The sequence below is a fragment of the Panicum virgatum genome, chromosome 7K (assembly GCF_016808335.1).
Source record: "Panicum virgatum strain AP13 chromosome 7K, P.virgatum_v5, whole genome shotgun sequence".
Taxonomy (NCBI): domain Eukaryota; kingdom Viridiplantae; phylum Streptophyta; class Magnoliopsida; order Poales; family Poaceae; genus Panicum; species Panicum virgatum.
This window is the reverse complement of record NC_053142.1, coordinates 22,517,015-22,536,825: the sequence shown is the minus strand read 5'-3', so window position 1 is coordinate 22,536,825 and position 19,811 is coordinate 22,517,015. Positions and strand designations below refer to the sequence as shown.

Sequence of the window (19,811 nt, the reverse complement as noted above, 5' to 3'; positions counted from 1 at the left end):
GAAGTCAACGTGTAAACGTCCGCTGCTCAACAGCTCAACCTTAAAGTCTAGCTAGGTCGTTCAGGGTCAGGATAGCGTACGTGTTTCCTAGTAAATTCCTAGCTAGGTCAATGACCATGGCTGCCCACTTGGCCACTTGTAACCGCACGCCGTGAGCGGCCCTCTATTAAAGGCCAGATTGGAGCACATGCATCAGATGTACCCCCGGGTCCAGCTAATTGATACACCTCTCCTTCCTTGAGCACTGGACTTGTACATGTGGAGGCTGAAGGTGTCGGAGGGCAGCAGCCCATGGCTGCGATCGGTGAACAATCTCCTCGGGCGGCAAGTGTGGGAGTTTGATCCTGACCTAGGCACGCTAGAGGAGCGCGCCAAGGTGGAGAAGGCACGCCGGGAGTTTGCTGAGCACCGCTTCGAGCGCAAGCATTCTAGCGACCTCCTCATGAGGATGCAGGTCTGTGTCCATGTCTACACCTCTGCTTGACACACTGATGGCAGATCGACCTGATTATAGAAAACGGGATTTGATATATAGAATCTTGTGTTGTGCGTGTTCGGGCATATACACATGACCTCAAATAAAAATGGTATAGGAAATATAAGTTATTGATCTCTGAGATGATGGACATGCCCTGTCTAACGAAAGCCAAAATTTAAGAGATTAAAGGTTGCATTAAAACTCGTCAAGTAACCATAGGGCTGATCGAGCTGACTTCACTTCGACCTACGCGAGTACATGTTAATTCTCTACGCGAGTACAAGTTAATTCTTTTCGGGGTTCTCACTTTGAACCTACAACTGCGGCAGTGACTCGCTTACCTTCTGCTATCTATTATATTGTGCAGTTTGCTAAAGAAAACCCTCAGAAGCTAGACCTTCCGGCCGTCAAGCTTGGACAGAATGAAGAAGTCACGGAGGAAGCCGTCTGGAACTCTTTGAAACGGGCAGTAAGCAGGGTCTGTAATTTGCAGGCACACGATGGACACTGGCCTGTGGATTATGCAGGGCTTCTGTTCGTTTTGCCAGGCTTGGTACACTTGTTCGAACTTGTTCTATTGCATACCAGCACACACACCTTGCTATTTTTGTTACCACGCGCCACTAAGATGCATGCATATATGTGAATTGGCAGCCTGCAAGGATGTTTCTTTTAATATGTATTGCATTAAAATGATTTTTTTATTTGTTGCTATATAATAAATTAAGTAACTCATCGATGTTTCCAAACCCATGTGCTCAGATTATAACATTGTATGTGAGTGGAGTTGTGAACACTGTTTTATCACCGGAACACCAGAAAGAGATGCTCCGGTACATCTATAATCATCAGGCAAGGCTATTTTGTATTTTTTTCGTTGACAAACTTTACAATTCTGTGCTGGGAGAAAGCAAAATCCATTTCTTTTCGCGAATACGGTTGTAGAATGAAGATGGAGGTTGGGGGATGCACATTGAGGGCCACAGCACAATGCTTGGTTCATCCTTGAACTATGTTGCTTTGAGATTGCTTGGAGAGGGTCCAAATGGTGGAGATGGAGCCATAGAGAAATGTCGAAACTGGATTTTAGATCATGGAGGCGCCACATATACGGCATCATGGGGGAAGTTTTGGCTCTCGGTAGGGGACTAATGCTTCTTTGTTCATGAAATTTATGAAATATCAAACTTATTCAAACTGGTTTCACAGACAGAAGTTTCCTTAGGATCGCTTTTATTTGACATGGATATTTCAGGTACTTGGGGTATATGATTGGTCCGGTAATAACCCGGTGCCACCAGAATTATGGCTATTGCCATATCACCTGCCATTTCACCCAGGTTCTGTTTTCTTTCTTGAGGCATTGTATTCGTGCATGTACATATGTAGGGTATGTTTGGGTTTAGCCCCCCACTAAATTTTAATCATGACCAAAGATTTAGTAAACCTGGGGTGTTCTGATTGTTGCTACACCAACACCACCAAAAGTTTACGTCACAAACAGTATATTAGTGACAGCTCTAAATACTAATTAGTGACGGCAAATTTTAACGTTACTAAATTTTCATCACTAATATGAACAATAGCGGTGACGTGAAAATTACCATCACTAATTATTTAAGATAGGGATGGTTGCTCCATGGAGTAAACCGTACTCGCTCCATCGACCTAGCTAGCTAAGGAATTGCGGAGCACCGGTTGATCCATTTCTAATATATACTGTGACCCGGCACTCCATTGGTTAGTGTGGATCGATCCACATTCTAGTTAGCTGCGCCTGCGAGCGTATGTGGCCAGCAACCGGCGGCACAACTCCATTGCTCTGAATCAATTCAACTCTGCTAGTCTGCTTGCTCATCATCATGTACCAGCAGTAGCTAGTAGTATTAATCACGACGGTGCCCGTTGAGATGGCGGAAGGTGGCCGTCCGCAGCAGGAAGTTGATCACGGCCGGGCGCAGCGACGGAACCGCCAGCGCCGGCGCGCAGGAGTAGCGGCAGGCCACGGCCAGCATCGGCAGGAGCCCAGAACCCGCACACTCCTGCACGCTGAAATCGCGGCACGCAGAGAGATGAGCATTGAGGGGGGCCTGCTTGTGCGTACTGTTCCGGTGGCTAAAGATGGTGAGCACCTCCAGCTCGCGTCCCGGCGGCACCGGTGCCCGAGAAGAGGGTGGCGTATGCCGCTGCTTGGAAGGGAGTCGGCGACTTGCTATAGGTGGGACGACCCACTCGAGCATAAGGTTCCAATGAATCCGATCCTTAGACCCAGGCTGATTTCGTGGTTGCCAAAAGGAACCCATTAGGAATTATTTTTGTGGGCCTTTAAGTGTTTTCCAGCCCACATTTATGATAAAAGAGAGATAATAACAATAAGTAAAGCTGAATCAATTAAATAACTGAATTAAAGCATATATTCCATTTAAGTTATCATGCGAGGGTCCAGGCCACTCTTAACCGTGAGCATCACTACTGATATATCGGTTTTACACTCTGCAGAGGTCGCACACTTTACCCACAAGTCGTGTTACCCATCACGCAGTGCAAATCAGGCACTATCATCACACTTCCAAGGTATGACTGTATGGGTACACTACGAGGCCTTTACAAATACTCTAATAAAAAGTAGTAATCCGCTAAAGTTGCAGCCGCTACTTTGGTGAACCTGCCCCAAGGTTTCACCAAAAACCAAACAGAAGTGTACACCCATGACAGGCAGCGAATACCTCATTACAGTCCCCCTCTTGCATTGAAATGACTACTAACAAACTGGAGATATTTAATTAATTAGCCAAGATTAGAGCCCATTAGTTCTTGTGGTTGCATGGTTATCCTGGGTGGTCACTCCATGGTTTAATTAATCATGTTCATCAAACAAGCTAACAGATTTAAAGAGAAAAGTTAACAGTTGTTTCAAGTATGGTTTCACCATCATTAAGCCACCATAACAAAAGTATATAGCTGCTAAGCAATCTACCCAAGCAACGAAGATAAAAACCCGGCTTCAAGGACATGGATAACAAAGGATAATTAAATGGATCCCATCATATTAACGCATGCAAGCATAAACGTAAATAAAGGGTATTAGGATAAAAGCATGATCAAGGAATATACTTACCCTTCCTTCAAAGAATAGCTGCTCAGAGTCTTCAACACTTCTTCATCTCTTAATCTTCAGAGCTCTCGAACTGCGTTTCTTCCTACTCACAACAAGCATGGCACAAACATACAACAAACAAACAAGCATAACTAAGAATAGGGCATCAAACAAAAGAAAAGCATTACAAGAATGCACTAAAGGAGAGCGCAAGAAACGATGAAAATGGAGATATGATTGAAGAGTTACAACTATCGGAAAATTTGTAATAAAAAGGAAACTATATGATAGATTTATTTTAATTAAAAAACATATATTTAAAGGATATTCAAAATAAATACCTAGTATTAGAATTAAATTAATTTAATTTGTATTTGTAAAGACCAGATGAACTTAGTCATATTTATTTATTAAGTTTTGGTATAACTTATGTCATTAACTATTTAACATGTATATAAAAGATAGTAAATAAAAGACATGTGAGAGCATTCTAAGCGTAAAATTTTATTATGATCCGTGTTTGAACTAAATAAGTTATATTAAAAGATGCGTTTAAGTTGGTAGTTTATCATATTAACATTAATTATGACAACCGGTGTAGAGTTCTAATTTGCTTTTAATTAGAAAAGCTAGTTCAAATAGGCATTAAACAAATTAATTCTAAATTTAATCATGAAACACGAACTACGATACAACAACTCTAGATCATGCTAAAACAAGACTAACACAACAACAATATATTAAAATAGAGCTAAAACGCGAAAAGGACCCATTTGCGATTAACTATAGATCTATGAGGACTAAACAACAAAAGCTCGAAACAGACCTCCCATGGAGACTGGTGGATACTGTTGCTCAAATTTATGTCGATTGATCGCAAGAGAAGGCTTGGGATTTGAAAAAACAAAAGGACGATGAGAGGAATCTGTTTTGTTACTTGCTGGGGGCAGGGATGCACCAAGGTGGCCAGATTTTGACCGGAAAACTAGCGGCAGCGGTCTGCCCGTGAACCGTACCCAGGTAGGTGTGGCATAACCCGACCGAGACTCGGGTTCATGTCCGGCTCGGGGGAGGAAGAACCTCCATACGAGTGAGGCCTGCCTGTCGGTGGTTGTAGAAAGGGGGACGATCGGTTCAGCTGGGCTCGGCCCAAGAAAGAAAAAGAAAGGGAAAAAGGGTGAAAAGAAAAGGAAGAAAATGAAGAAGGATAAATGAAAAGAAGGCTTTTGCTTTCTTCGGAAAATAAGAAAAAGCTATAGAAAAATATTTTTAGTCCCAAAAGTTCCAGAAAAATGAAATTCACAGAGAACATTTCGGACATGAGGAGCTCAAATAAAATATTCAAAACTAGCAAAAAGAAATCTAGATACTTCCAAAAATTGGATAGCTCAAAAAGAATTGATAATAAATCCTTGGAAAACCTGGTAAATTCCCGGGAAAACATAAATGATGGACAAACGAATTCAAAAAGATATTCACAACCCAAAATTAAAATTTCAGGGTGTCACGGTTACTGATATCAGATTCGGTGACATGTTTGGTCAAACACGTCACCAATGACCTAAATCAGTGACGGGCTTTTGACACAACACCTCTGTGATGATGATTTTTTTAAACAAATAACTGAAGACGTCCATTGCACATCATTTGCATGCTGAAATACAAAATCAACATGCATACACGATTTTTCCTTTTCTTTTATGTGGGCACATGATTTTCTATAATCCGTGTCAAAATAAGACTATACAACAGAGCATTGCTAACCATATGAAACAAAGTACAACACCACATAACTGCTAACACTACCAATATCTTAATCCTAGTCCAACTTAACTATTCTAGTTGTAATCTCACAAATTTCTATGACTCTTGCATCTTCACTTATAAATCTTTAACAATTGTAACATTTCATACTCGTTCAGATTCTTCGAATAGATTGACGATCTGCTTCACATGAACACACCATTTAGTCAGATTAGCGAGAAGTTAGAAAAACACCTGCAGTGCTCCTTGTCTCCTCCACATTCTTAGTCAGTGCATTGTGGCTAATATACAGTGTCTTTAGCTAAGCAGAGCTTGTACTAGAAAATATTCATAGATGTTCCAATAGCAACATGGCAGCTGTTACAATCAGCAAAATAGAATATCAAGCATAATCTATACTACAATATCTCCTTTTAAATCCACATACAGTACAACAAGCAATACATTTAATTAGTCTCATGTTTTTGTGTGTGAGATAGAATGAAGAGACAACTCTCTTTTCCTCGGACTTCATGAATAGAGCAACTCTATAAATCAGTTGCATTACAACTTCAATATGCAGGGAGGTTAAAATCTATGTTAGCTAAAATAGTTTTAGGTAAGAAAGCAATCTACAAACATGAGCTAAGATGGGATATAGGTAGCATATCTTGTCTGACAGAAGGGGTTCAACATTGGATACCAATTCATCATGATCAACACCTGATGCAGCTAAATCAACTAGGGAAAAAGTGTAATTCTCCTGATAACCATGCAACAAAAGTACAAATAGCTCTTCAATGAAGAAGCATACACATATATAATAAACATAATTTGCAGATGAATCTCACAGCTATGAACTGTTCCAGGACATCTGTTCTACTAGGTAGGAAGCAGGAACTAGCAAGCACTATACTATCCCAATTGGTGTACTAATAAAAAGCCTACATCAACAACCAATTTTTTTTCTGCAGCTAATGTTTCGATCATTGCAATCTGCACCCATATTCAATCTAGCTATAACGAAAAATTCAGAGAAGTACATCTAATAAAAGTAGAACAATTATACTCCATAACTACTTGAAATACAATAACCCCAACTACAACTGCAATCCCTACAATCCCATCCTTGCAATCTGTATCAGTAAACAAAAGCCACACTCCAATGAGCAACTGCAAACACTTATGCACTTTCACCGCTCCTGGACAAAGGGGATCCCTGTTCCAATAAAACAATTTTATTCTAGCCTTATGAAACAAATCTGTCAGCATCAAGTGAGTTTTGAAGAAGCTAAGATAACATTACTTGTACTAGTTGCCAGTGGCAAGAGAAGGTGAGCACGTCGTTGCTTCTTGTATAAAGGCAGTGGACAGCTTGCCAGCTCCCCTTTCATTAGAGCTTCATCATAGCATGTTGTTTCTTCAAGGCTTCAACATGGAACAACCACTCAAAACACATTTTCAAAGAAATTTATAAGTACAGATACATTGGCACATTCAGAGAATCAAGTAGGCATGTGGTTCAAAAAAAAATATCTAGGACCATTATATCAGCATGGTATAAATGGCAACACAAATTGTTGTTATACAGTTTAGAAGGAAGGAAACAATACATTATTGGTACTTATAACAAAAGCAGTGATGTCGTGTAGAAAATTAACTAGTCACATCAACAAGATAGAATAGAAGTGTACCAATACAGATAGATATGCCATCTAGCAACATCGACTATGCTAATCTAATGAATTGTCAACCAATTTAATTGAAATCTTAACTTAGCCAACAACAACAGATAAAAGAACAACTAATGTACACTACAGAAAGGCTTGTAGTACTAGCAGAGGGTTCACACATTTCATAGAACATTTGGGGCACATGACTAAGAATGTTAGTAGGAATAGAAAGCAAGCAGCAATTTGCTGGAGACCAAAATCCATAGAAATCCATCATAACCAAAGAATATAGGGAGAACTCGACAACAATCTGACGAATGAAAGGATGGGTAGGGTGGGATTTACCTTGGATGATCTGGAACCACAAAATCCCCAAGAATTCAGAAGAAAACCATGTGGGTTGTGGATCTCCACTTCCCCAACGCTGCCGGTTTGCCACATCCGTCATGCATCACCACTCTGGCTGCCGTGACCAGTGGAGGAAATAGACGTATTTGCGTGGCAGTTTTGCGAGAAGATTAGGTGGGTACTCCTCTTGCGGCGTGGTGTAGTGGCTGCCTGTGTAGAGGTGACGGCGGCTAGTGGCCTCCCCGAAGTAAGGACAACGTACATGAAAACATATGAAATACAGACACGTACATAAAGGATACAAAGATAGGAGTTCCAGCCAAACTTCACGAAGGACCCCAAGAAAGAAAAAATTACATCCATGTCCCTAGATCCTTCGCGATCCACTAGAGCTTGACCTCCTCGCCGCCAGCCGCCGCCGCCAAAGAAGATGAACACATGAACGGGAGAAGCTCCATTGCACTTTGGTTGTGCTCGGAGTTGCAGTAGAAGAAGAGTTGATGTTCGCCCATCGATCGGGGCCGCGCCCTAACTCCTCCAGCTCCTGGATCTTAGCTCACCATCGATGATCACCGTTGTAGAGGGAAGGATGAGCCAGATCCAGCCACCAAGCAACCACGAGACCCACATCTAACTTTGCATCCTTGGAGAAGATGCCAGTAGCACCCCCAACTAGCAGAGGAGAAGACGTACCAGCTGTGGACTCCTGTACAAGTTTCCCTAGCCACACCGCTGGCGCCAGAGGAAGACGCCATCGGGGCGAGGAAGAGGCCGAGAGAAATTATTCCCCTACACCACCATCACATCCGCCTCGCTAACGCCGCTAGAAACAACACGCGGAAGAGGAACACCCCCTAGCAAACCCGAGCTCCACCAGCGATGAGCGATGGCGAGCAGCACCTAGGTCTAGATAGATAACTACCTACCCTATATACATCCGCATGGCGATCCCGCGGTCTCTCTACTTCTCCGACGCCATAATGGCCATAGGAGAGGAAGGAGACCAGCGGAATCGCTGTCGGAAACAGCGTCCCCCCCCCCCCCCCCGCCTTCTGCCTCTCTTAGCTGTAGCTGGTTCGAGAGGGTGTGAGAGGAAGGAAGAAGTCATGCTCTTAAGAGGAGAGGAGTTGAGCGGAGAGAGGGGGTGAGACAAAGGAGAGAGATGTATGGTTGAGGAGAGATATGATGGACACGAGCTGGCATTTAACTTGGTTTAACCAAAAACTTGGGTCCGAGTGATGTGTATGGACCATGCACATCTATGGTATCCTATCGGTGACGTGTTTTTTTTTAGGATGTTCCCAATATATTCACCCATCAGTATGTCTTGCTTGTGGTAAAGATACAAGTGACGTGTAGTAATTTTATCGGTCTTTAATCTCACATTAGAGACAAGTTTTTTTGCACGTCACTAATTTTGGAATCTCCTTTGTGCATTGTATCATAACATTTTTTATAGAATGTGGGCGCAATGTCAATATTTTGTTTGAGCCCTATGAGCAGCCACCAAACCCTGATCCCTCCACACGTACAAACATGTACATGCTGGCATCTCTAAATAACGCGAACTATAGTTGACTAAAGGCTGTGAGCACATAGTATACACGTGTCATCTGGTTTTAACATAGCTTATCACAAATATAGCTCATATACAACAAATAGAAACAGAAAAGATATAGGTCAATTAAAATTCTCAAATGAACAAACTGTTATATATATTAACATCCCTTTGATCTTGCCTACACTTTCCTCCAGCTTGCTCTCCAGCTTCTTAAGATCTTTTGGGCTCACAGTTCTGGTTGCATCTCTCACAAATTTCCCACTAGGTATTGACTCATTGGATAAGTTAGACTGTAATGTACTACTCTTTTTGCTGAAGCCAAAATAAACCAAGACATTAACATTGTATAATTTACAACTAAAACTGCAACCCTATATTCAAAGCAGATTGGTAGGAGCAAACTAAGCAGGCTAGAAATCTCAGGACACTTAGCAAGTTCATGATGATTATGAGTTCACGTTCAACAAGCAAAAATAATTCTTCATTTGTGTGGCTTGCTGATTTTATTTAGTACTGGACAATCAAATCATTTTATCACAATACTCCAAGGTCGATAAATGTTAAAAGTTCTAGGTTGCAAGGCCATTCATTGCTAATATGGTACAATATGATACATGACGTAATGCAGGTCGAATGTCATGCTATATCCGAATGGTGTGTCTGCCCATGTCTTACATTTATGGGAAGAAGTTTGTTGGCCCAGCCACACCAGTTGTACTGGAATTGAGAAATGAACTCTACAAAGTCCACTATGATGAGATTGACTGGAACAAAGCTCGTACTGAATGTGCTAAGGTTGGTATGAAAAGTTATCAGCAATATAGCTCGTAATCAGTGTCTATATATACTATTTCTTTGCGAATAATGTACTATAGTATACAATTAAAAAATGCTGTTTTTAAAATATATTCACAATAAGCTATTGGTCACGTACATATCCTTTTCAATATAGCGCCCCATAATTATCTTTTTTTCCATTAGGATACACAAAGCAAATTATAGTACATACTCAGTCTGTTAGAATAAGGTCATTGGTTTTCGCAGAATAGGTGAAAAAGTGATTTTATTTTGAGGGGATATTTTCGGATAATCATGCCAGGAAAATATCTTGAGGGAAGAATCATTTTTTGAATAATATATAATTCACAACAATCAGTTGCCAACTTATAGAAAATGGTCTATCGTTGAATTGGGATGCAAAGCCAATTAGATAGAGATCATTGTCCTCTTATTTGCTCCAATTAATACTGAGGAGCCAGAAGCCAAGAATAGGAAGTGACCAAACGATGACCCATGGCTGACAGTTCTTGATGGAACATTGGTGATAAAGGCACTTATCACTGATTGTTCTTACTTGATATGGTCATTGATACAGACTAGTAATTTATAGCCAATGTAGTCTATTGAGGACCATGTCGTTTTCAGGAATTGCACTCTTTTGTAAAAAGATAGAGTACTTATCAATATTGATGTGAACATTGTCTAAACTAAACTACGTAGTGCTGGTCAATGCATAAGTCTGAGGTTTGTCAATTATTTCTCCCAGCAAGACAGTGGATGCATGCCTACTGCACTTTTATCATCAATGTAATATGGTTACCTGGAGGTGCCATTTTTAGAGCACATAGGATTAAATGTTAGCCTCAAGCTATCTAAACTTCCAATGTGGTGCTAAATTAGATACCGCCAACAAAATGGGCTTTGATCATGTTTACCTTCAACATTAATCCTCAATGTATTATAAAAATTGGCAACAGTTAACAGTCAGTAGTCTACTGATGAATCTTATGAGCAAAAGGCAATCCTTATTCCTTTCCATCAAGAACTCAAATTAATGAGTGATCAATGTGACTAGACATACTGATTTTAACCGGCAATACAGTTCAGTGCATCTTTCCGACGAATGTCTGTTGAAATACCAAGATAATAGCTGATGAGCACAAAACAGTTGGGTGACTCGAGAAGTTTATAGGAAAACATGAAAGCACATATAAGATGACATACTTATATTTGCTTTGTGATCAAGATGTTGTTTTTTAACGGAGAGACTTGAGAAATTATTATAGGAAAACGTGAAAACGCCTATAAGATGTCATACTTATATTTGCTTTTTGATCCAGATGTTTTTTTATTGCATATTTTCCTATTATCTAAATGATTTTTATATTTTTTACATGCTAACACATCAGGAAGATATGTACAATCCGCATTCGTCAGTTCAGGATATACTTTGGTCTATTCTTCACAAGTTTGTTGAACCAGTTCTGATGCATTGGCCTGGGAGAAAACTGAGGGAGAAAGCTCTTGCCACTGCCATGAGGCACATTCACTATGAAGATGAGTGCACTCGATACATCAACCTTGGTGCTGTACCCAAGGTAACCCGAGGACTATGATCATTTGTTATACTTTTTACATAATGGGAGTGCAGACTTCTTGTTTTGATATTTTCACAGATTAATCCAACAACATTTTAGTGACCTAAACACTTCACATAAGCAGGTCGTAACACTCCATTTATTTTAGGAAATAACTCTATCTTTGGTCTTCTATGACTGTACATCTCATCCCTCGGCTATTCATGCCAGTGCATATCAGGTCCATATCCGGTTTCATGGGTGGTGTTGAGCGGCATGGCATCCATGTCACCAATCGATTGTTCTTCCCTCTCATCATATGCCATATCATCGCACGGCCACAAATCACTAGTCTGATCATGTTCATTCTCCCCTTCGCAAGTTCCATCTCGGACGGCTCTGCTTCACCTGTATACCTACCGTGCTAGAGCGCTCTGCTTCCCCATGCCACTTCTCAAGGAACTTTGCCCTTATCTCATTCGAGCACTTCCCCCCAGCACTTTTTTTTATTGTTTGAAGAAACCACCTGGCATTCATTAATCTATCCAGCAGCAAGTTATTATTAGGGGCGCATAGTCACAAGCAACGGAAACCAAGCGTTGGCAGATGGTATATGGAGAAGTTGTGTGTGTATACGGTGTGGAGTTGTACAAGTTGCAGTGGCTTGGTGACCAAGTGCATGGAGAAGTCCAGCCGTCTAGGCATGGGAGTAGAAAGATGCATGCAGGAGCAATGCAAAAGCTGCTCATGTTGTCCATGAACGAGACTAGCTGCATCTGTACTTCTGTAGTCCATGAGGAAGACTGGAAGAGGATCTAGCGTCCATCCCCGGCATTCAGATCCAGGTGTTCAATTTAGAGGCCCTATTTGTATTTATAGCCCATGATGCTGGTTCTACCGAAGTTGTGCCATAGGTGCTGCTGCTCTTTTTGCCATTTTTCTGTCGGACGTGATGGTGCTGCTACCGATCTTGATTTACTTACAATATAAGAATAATTTCATTTACAATATCTTGATTAAATGGTAATTTTAATAAACTATATATGTTTTGGTCATTTTTTAAATCTATGGACATGCATACTTTAATTTTTAGCAAAAAAATCAACAAACGTTTTATAAACTAGATCGAGCAAATGCACAGGTAAGTGGCTAATTCTTTTAATTTCCTTTTTTCTACACCGAGTACGAAATATGTTGCATCGATTCTGATAGAGTAAGTACTTTTTTCTCAACCACTACTGCTATTCTTGCTATCCAAAATGGTTCTAGTTGAGTTATGCACCACTTTTAGCTTTAGCTAGTTCAGTTTGCAATTGAGTTGAACTTCACAATCAAGTTCGAACTCCGGTCCAGGGTCCACCACACCACATTGTGTTACTGATGAACCTTCTTTTTTCCTTTATTGTGTACTCCCTCCATCCCATGAAGAGTGCAATTCTAGTTTCTTTAAGTCATATTAGTAGTAGCGTGAAAAGACTCATGCCCTCATTTGTTGGCCACATGCAGTTAATTTTATCATGCAAATCAAATCTGGCCACTTAATTAGGAGGTAGTGGAGGTCCAATTTCTAGGATTGTACTCTTTGTTGGATTTTTTCAAACACAGGATTGCACTTTTCATAGGATGGAGGGTGTCCTTCCTTCTCCCCCTTTCTTGGTGTGATTCCCTTTTGTACTTCTACATAGTTAATCTATTATAGATGTATTCCTTAGTGACTACTTTTGTTTCCAATTAGCCATTCCATGATAGCTGAAAAAGAAAATAACTAAGCAAATCATACACAGGCATTAAATACGCTTGCTTGCTGGATTGAAGATCCAAACTCAGTGGCATTCAAACGCCATATTGCACGAGTATATGATTACTTGTGGATTGCTGAAGATGGCATGAAGATGCAGGTAACCATTGAATGTTCTTTTCCACATAAGTATCCATAATGTTTTCCTGGCCCACTTCCTACTATCTCCTTCACATTCCGTTCACATAGCTACAGCAATGGTGTTAGCTAATAGTTTTGGCATGCTCAATTAGTACTTTTATTCAGTCTACCAAGTATTGAACATTTCTTAATTGTTGAGATTGTTGTAGTTCAATCCGTGTCAACTCCTCTCTACTCTCTTAGACTAATATTCAAATATGGTGAAGCTACACAGAAAACATCACATGGAAGGAGTCGACTGGAACCTGGTAGGCCAGTTGCCAGTAGTAGCAATAGAGGACACATGCCGTTGCCCCAGAAGTCTCGCGTGGCACTGACAACCATTAGCATACAAATAATAAAATTATTAATCATAATAGAGATGTATGTAGTTCAGCACTAGTGGGATTCCAACTTTTTGTATTGTTCAATGCAGATTTACGATGGAAGCCAAGTGTGGGACGCAGGTTTAACAGTTGAAGCCCTTGTGGCTACCGACTTTGTCAAAGAGATTGGACCAACTCTTAATCGAGCGCATTCCTTCCTTAAGAATTCGCAGGTACATGCATGCTACTACACCTCGATTTTGTTTATAAAATGGCAATCCATTTTGTTTTACTAATAAGCAAGCTATTTTTACAATGGAAGTTGCTTGACAACTGCCCCGGAAATTTTGAATACTGGCATCGCCACATCTCCAAAGGTGGATGGACATTTACTACAGCTGATGATGGTTGGCAAGTTTCAGATTGCACTGGAACAGCATTAAAGGTGAAAACTTATGTTTTCCTAACTATTACCAATAAAGAACTTTTCTTGTCTAATTTAATTTATTTTATTTCACTATGTCTATTGAATGCTCATGCATATACTAAAAAGTGTAGATTTGATATGCATAAGATAGTCTCCCTGATCATTATTACTATGGGCCTTTATATGGGGGCATGAACGAAAATTACCATTCCTTGCCCACCAATCCATGCTTTCAGCTCCTTCCATGTCTCCCTGCTTTTCTTGTTGTTCTAACCTACATGTTAAGAAGCAAAATATATACAAAAACATTTGAACCCAAATGAATTTGGACAACTAAGATATATACTATATGATTGATTAAAACTATTTGTAAAGGGTGGATTCTCCTGTGAACAACCATATGAATCTAAAGATGCAGACTAGTTATTATCTAGTGAAACTCAGAATCTCAGATCACGGTTGTCTACTTCAAAGGTTGTGCAAGACAATAAAATAGCCAAATAGAATTTAAGAAAAGGATGTAGAACATAAAAGATTTAAATGGTTTGCCATATTGAATAGGTTGAAGTTCAAAACTTGTAAAGTAAAATTTAATAAAATTGAAGGAAACTTCAATGTGGATCCTTTGGTGCAAGGTTTCATAACATGAAATCTTGAATTGGAGTGAATTTTGAATATTAAGGCTAGTGCAACAGTAATTGTTTTTTTGTGTGCTTATTGTGGACTCCAAAAAAAATAATTTTTAGTGATTTTCCCATCTTCAAAATTTGGGGAGTTACAGCAATTTTAGGGGTGGTGGGGAGTGTGTGTGGGTCGGGGGGGGTGGTGTCGTGGAATGATGGTACAAACAGGGGCAAATGACCCTGGGAACATATAAGGTTTCATTGGTGCTCATTTTTTGTTTCTCCAAAGTTTTATATCTGCTTATTCTCGTCTGCCTAAGGTTGTTAGCCCGAGTGGTGCGAAGCAACCGGCGGCACTCCACAGGTGCGGGGTTCGAACCCCCACCGGGGCGAATTTCCCCGCCTGTGGGGAAAAAAACCCTCGCTGTGCTCCTGATAGCTTGGGCTGTGTAGTCAGCCTGGCCCGGTCTGGCGTCACGGTTTCCCGGCCCAGTGGGTAATGGTCCCGGCTCAGGTAACGGTTCTAGGAAATGGCACCAGACCCAAGGTCAGAAAGAGCTGGGGTTCGGGGGGTTTCTCAGCCTGCGTTAGAAGGCCTCCTTCTTATAAGAATGCTCGGGGGGCGGCTAGCCCCTCGCAGGTCGAGTTTTCTTATTCTCGTCTAACGATGCACATCACACACTTAATACAGTGGTTTTCGCTAGACTTGACCAAATTGAACTAATATCATATTTGGTTACAGTCTGTAACAATAGTTTTATTAAAGTTGTTTTTTAGATCCTCACATGGCCCAGGCCCAAGATAATGGACAACTGTAATGTCAAGTGTTGATCATATTGTAATTTTCCATTGTACATTGTTTCATATTAGTTTTTTGTGATTTTTTTAAGTATCTATGCTTTTACAATTTACTTTTACATACAGGCTTGTCTACTGTTATCAAAGATTTCTCCTGAAATCATTAGCGAACCATTGGAAACTGATAGACAATATGATGCTGTCAATTGTCTGATGTCTTTCATGGTAAGCATTGTTCAAACTTCTGATACTATTTGACACAAATTGTAGCTATTAATTATATTGTATAGACATGTTCACTTTTTGAAAACATAGTACGTGGTGTGCATATTCAATACTCTGTCATGGAGGAAGTAAAATCAATGGGAGTGCCAGAACATTTACTGTTCATTTCTGCTGGATCACAACTTTCTGGATTTTTCACTACAATGCCTATAGAAGTGTAGTTACCTACAAAACCTTTGCAGTTTGTTTTTGTTAGATAACAGCATGAAAGGGCAGCAACCCAACTTATTATGGCCGTATATTGATAATATTTCTAAATGTCAATGCTCAACATTTAAGTTTCATGAAGTTTCTTTAACAGTTGGTTCACTTTGATGAGCCATGTGTCTGATATGCTTGTATTAATAAACATTCACAGAATAATAATGGTGGCTTTTCAGCATTTGAACGCATCAGATCTTATGCATGGCTGGAGGTGAGTAGTTGATCTCTTTCAGGATCCTTCTTTCTTGTGTTAATATTTATGCTAAGTCCCAATGTTGCAAGTCAATTTTTTCCCTTGCTTTCATCAGTAAATAAGAGAGGTGAAGATACAAAGAGAGATGTGCACACATGCTCGTGTACACCATCACAAGCAGCAATGTGTTCTTATTACATATATAAACAAAAAAAATATACAGCAGTAAAACACAAGTAGTACTTGCCTTATACATAAGCTAAGGTTTGTTGGACATACACCACTTGAACAACAACCAGAGAATATTCTAACCTAGGTAAATAAGACAAACTGAGAAATCATGTACTCTGAATCAGAACTTCGAATTTACCCTAATTTTGTATAATCTGAAGTAAATGGAATATAAAATGCAAAGTTAAACAGGATAGCTATTAAATTAGCTAAATGCACATATTTGTATATAAATTAATACATATCTGCTTCACTCTCTAGTTACATGCTTGCTTTGTTGAAAAAGCACAACTGCATTCATCAATGTGACTAGATTTGTCAATACTGACATGTTTCTTGGAATTCAGTATATTAATCCTTCCGACGCATTTGGGCGTGTAATGATTGAATACCCGTAAGATGCTATAACCCGTTGATTTCCAGTTCTTAATATATTTCCTTTTAGTTATATATAAGACAGTCTCCATCCATATGCATCTAATTGACAGGTATGTCGAATGTACATCATCATCAATTCAGTGTCTAGCATTATTCAGAAACTTAACCCTGGCCACCGCAAGGAAGAGGTGGAATATTGTATCAACAAGGGTGCTAGTTTCATTGAGAGTTCTCAAAGAAGAGACGGTTCATGGTTAGTATTATGACACCATGCATACATAATACAAATACAACATACTGAATATATAAACTAAATCTTTACTCAACTCTATTTGTTCCAAATCTGTATTCTAACAGGTATGGCTCCTGGGGAATTTGTTTCACCTATGCCACATGGTTTGCAGTAGCGGGATTAATTTCTGCTGGCCGGACATTCGAGAATAGTGCTACGATCAGAAAGGCATGTGAATTTCTCTTGTCAAAAGAGCTTCCTTCTGGTGGCTGGGGAGAGAGCTATTTGTCAAGTCATAATGAGGTAACTTTGACGTCAATCTATCAATTTGTTTGAAGTTGATATTTAGGAATCAGGGTTTTATGTAGCTAGTGTTGCAGGCTAGTATTTTGGGATTTTGTGTTTCTATAATTTGTGTCAGGTGTCAATAAATTGGACACTAAGGGATTGTTTGTTTTAGATAGAAATTGGGAAAAACAGCTTGTGGACAATGGATGTTGGAATCTGAGTTTGTGCGAGCTGAGGGTCTAGAAGCCGATACAAATAGGCTGTAAATTCAGAGTATAACCACCATGCAACCACAAGATCTGACCAGCCATTTTCTGAATTGCATTGAATCAGGTTTACACAAATCTTAAAGGCAATCGACCTCATGGTATGCACACTGCATGGGCCATGCTGACACTAATTGATGCAGGACAGGTCTTGTCTTTTGTTGTTCATTTGGCTTGTGGATTTTAATACGATGTGCACATCACAAAGGAAACTAATTCAAGGTGTTGTTGTAGGCTGAAAGAGATCCAGTACCTCTGCATCGAGCAGCAAGTGTTTTGCTGAACTTACAATTAGAGGATGGAGAATTTCCACAGCAAGTAAGTAATAGCTGATTGCATAGAAAGTAGTTTTACTATCATTGGAGATATGAGGACATATTAATAAATATAAATCATTTTAGGAATTATATGACATATTAATAAGGATGTAAAATAGCCTTGTTTGCCCCTATGCACATAATAAAAGGGATAAAATAACTTGTTTTTGTATAATTTTTTTTATCCCAAAATGACTTTTTTGGGACCCAGGGAGTAGGAGACTATATTCTTCATTTACAAACAAGCATTAATGTTTTCTTCTACTTCACTTATTCTTGATTCAAGACTACAATGAATGCGGGAGAAAAATAGATTGATCACCACTTACTATTTACTTGTAGGGAGTTAAATTGTTCATTAACAAGTAACAACTTGGCACAAAGCCTTTAGTTGGGGTAATGCAGATAAGATACTTGGCAATCTTGTGAATAATAGTTTAATAATAAGATTCAGATAGTTGAAGGATTATCTCTCCTTCCAAAAATAATGCAAACTAAGCTAAACCATCATGATCATATTAAGAACCACATGAGGTAGATCAACACAGCCGTGATTCCGTGAAGACTTCTTCATTCGAGCATATCATGATGTTTTATGCATACATGTTCAATGTTAATCAAAATGGATCTATCCCGTAATGCTCATATTATGAGAATATTGTATACATTTTTAATAATTAATTGGAGAATATTTGTTCATGTTAAAAAATTAATCTAGTTTTAGAAACCCTCAAGAGAGAGCATGCCTCTCTTAGCATTTTTGCAATTCATTAACAAAGAACAATATAAACATACGAGTTCTGTTACAATGATTATAAAGTACCAGAGGGTACTTTAAGGTACTTCTCCCTTAACTTTTCACTAGCCGTTGATCTATGGAAAATTAAATTAAATTAATATTCGGTCCACTCTTTTTGATACTTGGTCCCACATTTTTATACCACCAGGTACTTTAGTCTAGGTACTTTCTACCTTGACCACCATACGATTCTATTAGATGGATGGATCTCATTTTTTTCAATCACTGTAAAAATTCTCTAAACGTATATGCTAAGCCCATGCAAATAAATGTCCTGGGTTGACAAGTTGAAACATTCCTAGTAGAAATCCTATAGTAAAAAGATTAATCATGAAAGAAATAATGTACTCTGAATCAAGGTTCCATGGAAACTAATTAGTCGGAACTAGATTAATAGACATGTTATGGTACCAAGAAGGCAAGAAATCTCTATGTTCGGTAACAAATGCTCCCTATTAGAGGTTGGTGTGGAGATATATAGGACAACACTAGGCAGAATTATGTTCGTTGATGATTTGAAATGGCAGTGCATTTGTGTTATTTTGTCTATTCAGAAACTCTTATTTCCAGCATAGTTACTCTGTGCTTAATTAAATTATGATTAACGATCATTTATAATATTGCAATGTGTTAAAAAATATTTGTACTGTCAAAACAGGAGATCATTGGAGTTTTTCTCCAAACTGCTATGGCCAGTTACACCCAGTACAGGAACATCTTCCCCATATGGGCGCTCTCACAGAGTACCGCCGTCGAGTATTGCTCGCAGCAAGAAATAGGGTGTTGCATTAAAGTCATACAGCCAGCTCTTGGCTTGTGGGTCGCAAATAATGTTACCTTTACTCCTAGCAGCTTGTACTACTCTCTTTGTCTCTATCTTTAATTTACTTTAGACTCTGTCCTTGCCTTTGTATTTTCTAAGAATAAAACGTTTATTCGTAAGTAGCAGATAATAATTTTAGTTTTTCTTTGTAATAGAACATGTAACCAATATATAGTACTGCTTCCTTGTAGTTACACAGGTGCTTTGCAATAAGAAATCTCATCTAGTTTCCTGTGTGTTATTTAACTGTTTTTACGTAATGAAAGGTCACAGATCTTGCCGGTTCATTTTGCATTACTACTGGCCACTACAATCAGCAAGATCCCAACGCCCTTATTTTAGAGGCTCAAAGACGAGTTCGTTGAAGTAAGCAAAACGGTGCGGGCTCTGGAACTGGTACACTGCAACATCTGAGTAAACTAAGTTAGTGTTTAGTTGTCAATTTT

The 19,811-nt window shown here is 39.4% G+C and overlaps 1 pseudogene; it reads left to right on the top strand.

Moving 5' to 3' along the window:
• The first annotated feature begins 252 nt into the window (after positions 1 to 252).
• Positions 253 to 19,425, top strand: LOC120640012 (annotated as a pseudogene).
• The last annotated feature ends 386 nt before the right edge of the window (positions 19,426 to 19,811 follow it).